Source organism: Haemaphysalis longicornis, unplaced genomic scaffold, assembly GCF_048455015.1.
Source record: "Haemaphysalis longicornis isolate Haplotype H1 unplaced genomic scaffold, Haemaphysalis longicornis Haplotype H1 scaffold_7, whole genome shotgun sequence".
Taxonomy (NCBI): domain Eukaryota; kingdom Metazoa; phylum Arthropoda; class Arachnida; order Ixodida; family Ixodidae; genus Haemaphysalis; species Haemaphysalis longicornis.
This window is the reverse complement of record NW_027526422.1, coordinates 162,813,596-162,826,288: the sequence shown is the minus strand read 5'-3', so window position 1 is coordinate 162,826,288 and position 12,693 is coordinate 162,813,596. Positions and strand designations below refer to the sequence as shown.

At 48.3% G+C, this 12,693-nt stretch overlaps 1 protein-coding gene across 1 annotated transcript in view; it reads right to left on the bottom strand.

Annotated features, from left to right (window-relative positions):
- The window catches only part of LOC144147178 (uncharacterized), a 321,111-nt gene that overhangs the window by 240,281 nt on the left and 68,137 nt on the right, over window positions 1–12,693 (bottom strand). The gene's annotated exons all lie outside the window — the stretch shown is intronic.

Genomic DNA, 12,693 nt, shown 5'->3' with positions numbered 1-12,693 from the left:
GTAGGCACAAGCTACACGGAACAAGCCATCTCCCATGCAATATCCCTCAATAAAACCACTATTCTGGCTTCAGACAAACAATACACGCTATTAACTCCTTAAGCCCAGCTCTGCACTGTAGACAACGCTACGAAGTTTCCCGCTCTCGACTCGAGCACCCATCGGGATAAAATAATTATTTCGCGCAATTGATTCGAAAATGTGGCATGACTCAAATTAGCCTACTACATATGACAACTTAGAATATCACCATATTTTACTCTTCAACTACTCACAAATACACAGATGGGTCTCGAAAGTTCGACTGCAGTTCATCAGGAATTTTTATGTCATTAGCTCACTAACCATTGTTGAGCACCGAGTTTGTCCAAGTCGGCGTTGCTATGCGGAATTAGAGAAGCCATTAGGCATATTCTTTTCCAGCCACCGATTTACAAGACCGTTTCCTGTCATTGAAGACCAGCGCTCCAAAGTCTTGAACGTGCTGGCTGTTTAACTTTTCACAAACATGTCCCGCCAGAAGCGAATCAATTTCATCATCTTCCATACGGCGCTTATCATCGTGTAACTTTCGAGTAGCTTTCAAGACACGGCGGCCTCATAGGAAAAGAGAAAGTGGATGAGGCTGTCCGCAGCCTGAACTTCAGTTAGGCATAGGAGTAATAGATACAATTGTCCCGCGTAGAACTCCACAGTTCATGTCCAAAAACATGCACGAACACAATTGTCACTGACTTGTTTTAAAGGTTCTATCACCAGCAAACTTGGAAAAAAAACGACGTGCATAGATTTCTATTTTTACAGAATAACCTGGTGGAAAACAGTTCGCTATGTCCGGAACATCTATTCGCTGCAGCATCCAAATCTCTTTTAGTCTTTTACATGGCTGCGACGCCAGTCTCGGCCTCCGTTTCGGAAACACAGAACTGAGTGGTTACCGGCTAGCCGCTTGAGCCTCTTATTCCGTTTACTGAGTTATTTGCATCTCTGGCATTCCAGTGGCGGGAATTCCTGTTTCCATTTAGAGTCAGAGTTGATGTTACGGAAGCTTTCGCTCGTTTCGAACCTTGGAAACTGAACGGCTCTACCAAGCTTTGTGTGTTCCTTGGTGTTTTTTCTGATCAGTTTCTTGGAAGTTTGTCGTGTTGGGATTTGTTGTGTTTATTGCACATAAGAAACTTATGCTCCCTTAGCGAAAAGATGCCGTATTTTTAATGTATTTTGAATGCATTTAATACATATATTAACTTTGTATTTATTCTGCATTATTTTGTCCACATTCCAAATGCATTTCGAATATATTTACAATGTATTTAAAATGTACCTCAAAAATACATAAGCAGTGCATGAAAAATATATATTTAATGCATTTTAAATGCATTAAAAATGCTCAGAAAATGTAATTTTAAATACGTGCAAAATGTATTAGTAATGCATTTTAAATGCACAGAAAATACTGCTTCAAATATACTCAAAATGTGTTACTAGTGTATACTATATAAAACCTAAATACATTGAGAGATGCAATGGCAATGTGTCTTAGGGGGAATTGTTAACGTTCTACTATAAAATATTATATTGTGGTTTGAAAAAGTTTAATAAGCGCTAGGCTAAAGATATGCTCCATTGTGAAAATGTAAACCGGCCATGTTCGGAATGCGGGCCAGCAAATGACTGAAAAAAACAGCACGTATGCGCACAAATTGACAGTTTGAAAGTTGTTTATTGTACACCTCAGTCGAGTGGCCAATTTTGCGATTACTAAGCAGCAGGAATGAATGCCTTTCAGCCACCTCGGTAGCCAGCGCAGATGAAGCGTTGTGCATCAGTCCTCGTACTTCGGATTCTCCACGCGGGAAATTTCACCAGCAGCTGCAGTGAAAAGAAAATGGGAAAATATTAGTGAAACACTTTTTTTAGAGGCAAATAAATGTCATATCAATCAGGCCTTTTCTCTAGCCGTGCCAACGTCCCTCGCGAGCAAGGATTTTTTAGTTTCCCCTTCAGAGAAAAAAAAAAACCGCCGTGAAAACAATGCCCCTTTGAAGGACGTAAGGCAATTTATGTAATGGTAAGCATAGTTTATATTGTCATGCGGCATCGGATCTTCAATACCATTTTTAAGAAAGAATGGTTTGGGGGGGGCGGCTTATGTTTGGAAATTGTCTAGGGATAAAAATGAGCGAAAATTAGGAGAAAAAAAAAAGACAGAGCTAAGATAACAACGTTACCAAACATGCAACAGAGTTCTTAGAGTTCTGGTACATCTCTTTCTTAGGCGCTTGAGTTAACTTGAAACGGTGGCAATTCTAGTTTTCCAACGAACTTGGACAAAACTGGTCTGTGACCTCACAGGACGTTAATAAAATAACATAGGCAGTAATCTTATTAACTACAATTATTGTTATGTGTTTCATATTTCGGCGTCACCTTCTTTGGAGATTACGTTCTAACAAAATAGTGCGCAGCGAAACAATTAAAAATGCATGGGCAGGATTGCAGTAGAAAGCTTACATAAATGTCATTAGATTGGCGTGTGCACTCAACAATGCTTTCAAAGGAACGGCAAAGTAAGGTTATTTCGAAAAACAAGAAAAATTTCACGCCGTCCTTAAAATAACAAGCTCTTATATCGTAGGCACCTAACCGAAGCCATTAAAACAAGCAAAGCCAGAAAACGTGTATTTGTGCTCGCACACGCATGTAATTTTTTTTCTCTCCGCCGCACATCACCGGCAGGTAATTTTATACTTTTTGCTGTACACAGACAACGTCATCATTTAATTAGGGAGCAACGCGGAAAATAATTGTAAATGCTCGCGTCTTTAACATACAAAAAAAAGGTAAACACCTGTTAGCTTCAGGGACCATCAAGTAAAAATAGTTGCTTCATAAATACTCGTGAAACCTAAAAGAAACTCGTTTAAGTACACCATTTAGACGCAAATGGGAAATTGCGGCTTCTAAACACACACAACCACCAAGCTGCCCATGCTGTTTTCGGTGCCTTTGGGCACATTTCTGAAATTCTCCGGTGGCGTGGTCCAGCGTTAGCACGTCGGGTTCCGCGTGTCTGTCACTCGACCACGAGCGGCCGAAGGGCCTCTCGGAACGCGCACACGTGTTCGTGAATGCGCTACGAAATGAATACAGCAAGGAGGGAAAAAGTTGCAAGGAAACACAAAAGAGGAAGGGGCCAACGTCCTGAAGTTTCGCGAAGTTTTGGGGGAGCAATTGAAGGAACAAAAAGAGACGAACCCGCCCGGGGGATCCGTTCCAGGAACCGAGGGGTCTCGCACGGGGAACTGGTTTCCTCCCTCGAAGTCCCCCTCCCCACCCGCATTCCTTCTCCTTCCTTCCTTTGCTGGTTCTTGGTTCTGGGTGGCGGTAGGAACAGGAACTGATTGTAACTTAGGGGCTAAGACAAACTCATACAGTTTGTCTTAGATGGACAAAAAATTTGTAGTCCCTGGGCATGAAGCACCTTCGCTACTGCCATATGCACCAAAGATTACGTGGGAAGCTTTTAACACTTTTGGTCAGTTCGAAACAGACGGCATAAACTCTTTCATGGCTTTAGTTGACAGAATGGCGACATGCGACCGACAGAAATCGCGAAGGCTGTTCGGATTCCCGCCGTATGGCCCGGCCACGCGCATTAGTCGGATGAATGTATGCCACAAACTGGGTTCCTTCCCCGTACGGCGGCTGCTGTAAACATGCGCAGCTGTGAGCGGCTGCTGCGAACAGAAAACAAAAGAAAGCTGCGTCCCTGGATAAACTTCGCAAATTTCTCAAGCGCGTAAACATGGACGGCGGACTTTCTGTGAACAGGCTGTGCTAAAAACGTTCCTCGCTGTTATGTGTTTAATGCAAGTGTTAGTCCTCAATGAGTACTCGATCTACAAGGAAACTCGTAGCAACAGTCCCCAGTCCACTCAGCAGGGCCCGAGCTAAAAATTAGGCGCAAAAAGGAAAGCACTAAAATCCATTTTTTTACGTCTTCTTGCTGTCGTTGATTTGTGAGTACATTCCCTTGCGCGGAGTAGTCACGGTAGGAAATCTCGCTCGCAGGTAAAGGTAAGCTTAACAACCACGTGCGGATTTCAAAAAAGGCGTTAACACACCTTGATTGCAAGGCAAACATACATCGATTAATTGTAGTGCGACACCGTACGCGCAAATAGCAGGTATATCGTGCTTACCTTGGCTAGACGGCCAACGCCGCTGCAACGCGCCGTCCAAGCAGAGACTGCGTCCACCCGACGACCGCGCGTTGAGGAGTCCGAAACAGGACAGGCAAAAGAAACGCAGCGCAGGCAGACAAAACGTGAAGGAGGGGTGAGCCGCTCAACTCGCGCCGCAGGTGCCGGGCACAGAGGAGGAGGTAGTGAGCGGCAGTGAGAGGCTCCGAGCTGCTCGCCCTCGCAAACATAGCCAGGGTTGTCCATCTAAGGCCAATATTTTTCAAAAAAAGAAAATTTTCAAAGCCTCCACAGCGATACCGCCGTAACAACGCTGGCAAATTGCAAGTGTTTTCATATATATATATACTCGTTGAATTCGATGTTTTTTTTCGTTGCTGATTGCGTTGAAACACCGCCGCTTACATATTTGTACGCCGAGTTTCTCTCTAATACGCAGAGTTCTGTCTGCCTTAGACAGCGCAGTAAGTGAAAGTATCTCCCTAAGTTTCTTTTATTATAAGTAAACATCGAGGAGAAATTCACTTAGACTCTCAACGGGGAGCCGTCCAGTTCGCGATGGAGGCCCTTCGACGCCAGCAGTCATAGGTGCTGCCTCCCCTACAGGAGGCTGGTATCTGCGACTAATTTAGCCGGCCAATAAAGATGTTGTTCTGTCTCTCTTAGTACGTTTATTCATTTGAGATGTATTTCATCCAGCAGTTCAGATATGCTTTACGTGAATCTTACAATTCAGCAACTGAAGCAGCGCCTGTAGTGTACTCGAAATGTATTTCTGCAAAGCTTTATGAATACATTTAAAATGTATTTTCTATAAGTATTTTTCATGCATTGAGAGTGTATTTCTACCATGTTCGTTCGACAAACGTAAAAGGCATTTGAAATGTATTTCGAATATATTCGGAGTATATTTCCATGCTTCAGCACACTTTTAAAGTATACTCAGAGTGCTGCTCTAAATGTAGTTAGGTAAGTGTATTTTTATAATATTGTCACGTAGCCAAGGACGAAGCAGTTGTTTGGAAAAGAAACAAGTTTATTGGAGCGAACTTGTGCTCCTCTAACAACTGAAAAGAATACAGAGGCGGCGAAGCAGTGGTCAACAAAGTGACGTACGTGCGTCGGCGAGCGTCGCAGAATCGAATGCCCCGGCGTCTGCTCTGCAGGCTTTTTATCTTTCGGCGCGCGTGGTTCTGGAACCGTCGATTCGCATCGAGAACATTGTAGATGCAAGAAGATTATTCCGGGATGTTCACGTTAGATCGGAATGCTCTCCCTATCTGAACAGATAACACATGCGGCACAGAAAGAAAGAATGGAACACGCGCTTCCCTTGGCACGGAGATAACACAGACCGGCGCAGACGGGCGGTAAAAGCAAAACACAAATAAACAAACCCAATGCATGGTTCGCGGCATTACCCCCCCTCTAAGAGTGCATCGACCCGATGCTAACATAAGCGACAGTCCGAAAATGAAAAGAAAAGTTCGTCATCGTTCGTAGAAAGGTTTTAAGCGAACCACGTGGACGACTTCGGGCCGTGTACGTCGTCGTGATGTGCCAGAGTCACCATCGGGGATCACTTCGTAGGTAAGTTGGCCAACACGTCGCAGAATCTGGTAGGGTCCGAAATACCGTCGCAGAAGTTTCTCGCTCAGTCCGCGTCGTCGGATGGGAGTCCAAACCCACACACGATCCCCTGGTTGGTACTCGGCGTCTCGGCGTCGGAGGTTGTAGCGGCCGGCATCCACCAGCTGCTGGTCCCTTATACGAACTCGAGCGAGCTGGCGGGCCTCCTCCGCACGTTGAAGGTATCCTTGGACGTCGGCGTTGAGGTCGTCGTCTTCTACATGCGGAAGCATGGCGTCGAGCATCGTAGTCGGTCGTCTTCCGTAGACAAGCTCGAACGGTGTCATCTTCGTAGTATCCTGCGTCGCTGTATTGTACGCAAACGTGACATACGGGAGGACGTCGTCCCAAGTCTTATGTTCAACGTCGACGTACATGGACAGCATATCCGCAATTGTCTTGTTCAGACGTTCTGTTAGTCCGTTCGTTTGGGGGTGGTACGCCGTCGTTCTTCGGTGATCCGTGTTGCTGTAGCGTAAGATTCCTTGCATCAGCTCCGCGGTAAAGGCCGTTCCGCGGTCCGTGATTAGGACTTCAGGGGCTCCATGTCGCAGCACAACTTGGTTTATAAAGAACTTGGCGACTTCTTGTGCAGTCCCCCGCGGAAGAGCGGCGGTCTCTGCGTAGCGCGTCATGTAGTCTGTCGCTACGACAATCCACTTGTTCTCCGATCGTGACGTCGGGAACGGGCCTAGAAGGTCCATTCCAATTTGTTGAAAGGGCCTCCGCGGGACGGCGATCGGTTGTAGAAGTCCGGCGCGTCTTGTCGGCGGCGTTTTTCGTCGCTGGCAGTCCCGGCAACTCCGAACGTAGTGGGTGACGTCGGATGTAAGGCGGGGCCAGAAGTACTTCGCCTTAATTTTTGCAATAGTGCGAGCTGTGCCGAGATGTCCGGAAGACGGGTCGTCGTGGGACGCTTCCAAAATTTCGTCACGAAGGTCTGCGGGGATGACAAGTAGATAATTCGTTCTTGTTCCGGGGCTGAAATTCTTCTTCACGAGGACGGAGTTTCTGAGGCTGAATGCTGGTAAGTTACGCTTGAACGCTCTAGGCACGGCGACGTTACGTCCTTCGAGGTAGTCGATCATTACTCGCAAGTCGGGGTCGGCACGCTGCTGGGCGGCTAGGTCGCTCTCCGTAACAACCCCGAAGAACGCACTGTCTTCATCGGAGTCTTGTGGTGGTGGGTCGACAGGGGCGCGGGACAGGCAGTCGGCGTCGGAGTGTTTCCTGCCGGATTTGTAGACGATTGTAATGTCGAACTCTTGCAGGCGCAAACTCCACCGCCCAACACGGCCAGAGGGGTCCTTCAAATTGGCGAGCCAACACAGCGCATGGTGGTCTGTTACAACCTTGAACGGTCTGCCATACACGTATGGGCGAAATTTTGAAATGGCCCATATAATAGCCAGGCACTCTTTTTCGGAGGCAGAGTAGTTTTTCTCCTCCTTCGACAGACCACGGCTGGCATAGGCGATTACGTTTTCGCACCCGCTTTGTTTTTGGACAAGGACGGCACCCAAGCCTATATCACTGGCGTCCGTGTGTATTTCCGTTTCGGCGTTGTCGTCGAAATGAGCGAGCACGGGCGGGTTTTGCAGGTGTTTTTGCAGCTCGCAGAATGCCTTTTCTTGGTCGTCTTCCCAGCTGAAAGCGGTGCTATCTTTCGTCAAGCGCGTGAGCGGCTCTGCAATGCGTGCGAAGTTTGCGACGAAGCGCCGGTAGTATGCGCACAGTCCAAGAAATCTGCGCACGCCCTTCTTATCTTTCGGCCTTGGGAAGTTCGCTATGGCTGAAGTTTTCGCTGGGTCAGGCAGGACTCCCGCGGCGTTGACGACATGGCCCAAAAACTTCAGTTCCTCGTACGCGAAGCGGCACTTTTCAGGCTTCAGCGTTAACCCCGACGTACGGATGGCCTCGAGTACTGACTGCAACCTTGCGAGGTGTTCGTCGAAAGTCCGGGAGAATACCACAACGTCGTCGAGGTATACGAGGCAGGTGTGCCACTTCAGGCCAGCTAACACAGTGTCCATGACTCTTTGGAACGTTGCTGGTGCCGTGCATAGCCCAAACGGCATTACCTTGAACTCGTATAGGCCGTCCGGGGTTATGAATGCAGTCTTCTCTCGATCTCTCTCGTCCACTTCAATTTGCCAGTAGCCGGTCTTGAGGTCCATTGATGAGAAGTACCTCGCATGGCAGAGGTGGTCGAGGGCGTCGTCGATTCGTGGCAGGGGGTACACGTCCTTTTTGGTGATCTTGTTCAATCGCCGGTAGTCAACGCAGAACCTCAGTGTGCCGTCTTTTTTCTTCACGAGTACGACCGGCGCAGGCCACGGACTTTTCGATGGCTGTATAATGTCGTCGTTGAGCATGTCGTCGACTTGAGTCCGGATGGCTTCCCGCTCGTGGGAAGAGACGCGGTACGGTGACTGTCGGGTAGGTCGGGCTCCATCCTCGGTTATTATCCGGTGCTTCGCCAGAGGTGTTTGACGTAACTTTGAGTTCGACGAAAAACACTCGCTGTAGCGCCGCAGCAAAGCCAATAACTTGTTCCTTTCTTCTTGCGGTAGCGCCGGATTCACGTCGAAGGGGTGCGGAAGCTTGAAGGTATCGTCGGGTGCGCGTTCAAAGTCGGCGACTGCTATCACGTCACTTGCTAGTTGCGTTTCTTCGACGAACGCAATTGCAGCGCCCTTGTTTAAATGCTGGTACTCCTCGGTGAAATTGGTGACCAAAACGTGGGATTTGCGATGCTTAAACCGCGCAATGCCTCTTGCGACAGACACACCGCGGTCAAGAAGCAACCTTCGGTCACTCTCCACGATAGCGTCGACGTCGGGAGCAGCACCTTCACAGTAGACGGTGATCATCAAGCTTGCGCGGGGTGGCAGGGTGACGTGATCATCGGCGATCCTTACAGCTGCACGGTGTTCGGGGTTCGATTCCGGCGTCATGGAGTGGTCGGAGGAAAAAGTTATCGACTTCGTCTGGAGATCGATTATTGCGCCGTTGTCTGTCAAAAAGTCCATTCCGAGAATTACGTCGCGGGAGCAGTTGGGCAAAACGACGAACACTGCAGGGTACGTCGTGCCATCTATGGTGACGCGCGATGTGCACGTTCCACTTGGCGTCACGATGTGGCCTCCTGCTGTGCGTATGTGCGGACCGTCCCATCTGGTCATAACTTTCTTCAGCTTAGACGCAAATGGTCCGCTCATTACGGAGTAGTCGGCTCCCGTGTCTACGAGGGCGACTACATCAAAACCGTCGATGGACACCTTGACGTCGGATGCCGCCTTCCTCGAGTTCCGGGTGCGTCGGGGCGTCGCATCTCGGCTTGTGCGTGTTGACGGTCCGGCACTGTGCGTCGTCGTTGTCCATGTCTTCTCAGCGGACGTCTCGGTTAGGTCGGGTAAGCGTCGCGGCGTATAGCTGTCGTCGTGTTCGGGAGTCTCATCAGGGTTAGGTCGGGTCGTCGGGATGAGGGCATGTCGTGAATCACTGTCTTCGGCGCGTCCTTGCGTCGTTGGAGGGTTTCCGGGTTTTCGCCGTAGAGCAACTTCACCTCCAGAAGTTGCTGCTTTTAGTTTCCCCCGCGTGGGCTGGGGGACCTTCCACGGGCGAAGTCAGCGTTGCTACGGCGGTTCGGCGATTGGTATGGGTAGGGCGACGGCGAACGGTTGAAACGCGCTGGGCCACGGCTGGTTTCAGATAGATACTCGTCGATCTCACGTGGTCGTTGGCCAGGGAGAGGGCGAGGTGCGTCGACGGAGAAACCACGCAGTCCGAGCCTCTTGTATGGGCAGCGACGGTAAATGTGGTCGGCCTCTCCGCAGTGGTAGCACAGAGGACGGTTATCGGGAGTTCGCCATACGTCCGTCTTCCTCGGCGTCTGGTTTCGGGCTACCGGGGGTCGGGCGGGTGACAGTGGGCGGCGGTACGGCGGGGCCTCTTGACGGCGTATTGGAGTAGGGCGGGGTAGACGAACAGCCGCGGAGTATGTCATAGCTTGTGGCTCTCGGGGTACCTCGGATGGCGTAGAAGTTCCCAACGCTTGTTGCAATTCTTCTCTAATCACGTCGGTGAGGGAAGCGACTTGGGGATGCGGCGGCGTTGGGAGAAGTTTCCGCAGCTCCTCTCTCACTATTGCGCGGATAGTCTCGCGTAGGCTGTCGGCCGGGATCCGCGTGCTGCCAAAGTCGTTCTCATTGGCCGCGCCAACAAAGTTGCGGTCATACTGCTTAGCACGCATTTCGAGGGCTTTTTCAATGGTGCTGGCTTCGGTCACGAATTCGGCGACGGTTTTGGGCGGATTTCGGACAAGTCCAGCAAACAGTTCCTCCTTCACTCCGCGCATTAAGAAGCGCAACTTCTTTTCTTCCGTCATTTCGGGGTCCGCGCGGCGAAATAGCTGCTTCATCTCCTCAACGAATATCACGACACCTTCGTTGGGGTGTTGCGTGCGTGTTTCCAACAAAAGGGCGGCTCTTTCTTTCCGCACGACGGTAGTGAAGGTCTTAGTGAACTCGCTTTTGAACTGAGCCCAGTTTGTCAAGGAGCTCTCGTGGTTCTCGAACCAAGTGCGAGCCGAATCTTCCAAGTAAAAGAAAACGTGCCGGAACGTTTCTGCGTCGTCCCACCTGTTGAATTTCTCCGGACGCGCTCCAGTTTCTCCAACCATTCTTCTGGGTCTTCTGCGGGGGCTCCTCGGAATGATGGCGGTTCCCGTGGCTGCTGCAGAACGACAGGAGGATTGCCTTGGTTGAGCATGGTGCTGGTTGCGACGTTTTTCTTCTTCGTCTTCTCCGGTAGTAGACCGAACTCGGGTGGTAAATCTTGCACGCGGAGGCTGGCTCTTGTTGGACTGGCTTGGCGGCTTCCAGAGGTTGTAGTGGGCATGAAGGGTGCGTACCCAGCACCTCCACCAGATGTCACGTAGCCAAGGACGAAGCAGTTGTTTGGAAAAGAAACAAGTTTATTGGAGCGAACTTGTGCTCCTCTAACAACTGAAAAGAATACAGAGGCGGCGAAGCAGTGGTCAACAAAGTGACGTACGTGCGTCGGCGAGCGTCGCAGAATCGAATGCCCCGGCGTCTGCTCTGCAGGCTTTTTATCTTTCGGCGCGCGTGGTTCTGGAACCGTCGATTCGCATCGAGAACATTGTAGATGCAAGAAGATTATTCCGGGATGTTCACGTTAGATCGGAATGCTCTCCCTATCTGAACAGATAACACATGCGGCACAGAAAGAAAGAATGGAACACGCGCTTCCCTTGGCACGGAGATAACACAGACCGGCGCAGACGGGCGGTAAAAGCAAAACACAAATAAACAAACCCAATGCATGGTTCGCGGCAATATTTACAGTGCATTTACAAAATGATCGTTTGGCGGGAAGAAATACATTTTCAATATATTCTGAATGCCTTAAGTGCACATTCATGAGGTTCAGTGTATTTTTAATCTATTTGGAGGGTATTTAAAAGCACTGTATTTTTCCCGTATTTTTAATAATGTATTTTAAATATTTACTAAAAATTGAGAAAATGCAATTTTTAATGCACTTAAAATACATTTACAAATACAAAGCATATTTGAAGTGCACTTCAAGCGTACTCGTACGTATTTGAAACGTATTACTTTTCGCTAAGGGCTATCATGCGCCAAATAGGTTTTGTGCATTTTGTGGATAACTGACTATTACTGCACGTTACAGCGTTACTTCTTGTTTAGAATCCCTGCTTCTTTTTTAAACTAAAAAGGGAGGACATTTCAACAAGAGCGTTTTCTCCTAAAAGTAGACTGGGGTGAAATGGAATGTGCTCGTCGTAGAACAGCCTAAAGTGCTTTTTTCTCAGGACCTAAAATTTCGTACATGAGCGTAACATGTGGTTTACTGTTAGCTCTTGATCGCATTCCTCACTTCTCGGTTTATCTTCTTTCATAAGAAGGACGTTTTGCGTCAGTTGTGTATGTCAACTGCGGAGACGGCATAAAATAACTTCTGTGAGGCGTTCTTAATGTTTGCTTGATTCCATTCTCCTATAGTGGGTTTAGCTACGTGAAGTTGGTTGTTTGTTTCGTTATCCCATCAGAACTAGCATGTTTCTCTCAGTTTACTCCGTATAAATTTCATGCCGTCGCTAAGAGGAATAGAATATGTATACTTGTTTCAATGTTTTGCTAAAAGCCTGTGGAGTACATGCATCGCCTCTCTCATTATCATTGATCCCAACATGGCTAGAAACCCAGCACAACCTAATTTTCTGTCCCTGTGTTTTTGCTATCACTAAATTGTGTATTATGTGTCCTAATACGGGTTGCGCTTGAATTTTGTAATGTAGGGCTGTGATCGCGCTGAGCGAGTCTGTGTAGGTAACACTTTTCGGAATGCTTTCCTTCCTTATTCTTTCTACGGCCACAACAATGGTATAACACTCCGCTGTGAAAACTGAGGCGCAATGAGGAAGTCTGATCACCTTCTCCCTTTTACCTTGTAATATTGCACTCCCAGTATAGCATGATGTTTTGTAACCATCTGTGTAAAATGGGGTGTAGCATTTATATTTTTCGTTCAGTGCCAAAAACTTCTGTTATATGTGTTCACGCGGTGTTTTCTTTTTCTCAACGTGTGTCAGTGTAAAATCGCACAGAGCAGGGAATGTATTCCAAGATGGTAGTTGTATTGTTCTTTGGGCTGTCCCAGGTAATTTGTCCAGCATACTAAGTTCTTGGCACTTCTTTTCAAACCGAAGGACCAATGGTCTAATAGCTTGTGGTTTGTTATTAAACAGTGTCCTGGGCGGGTATTTCGTAACTATGGGATAGCACAGATGCTTGGGTAGCGAACGGATCTT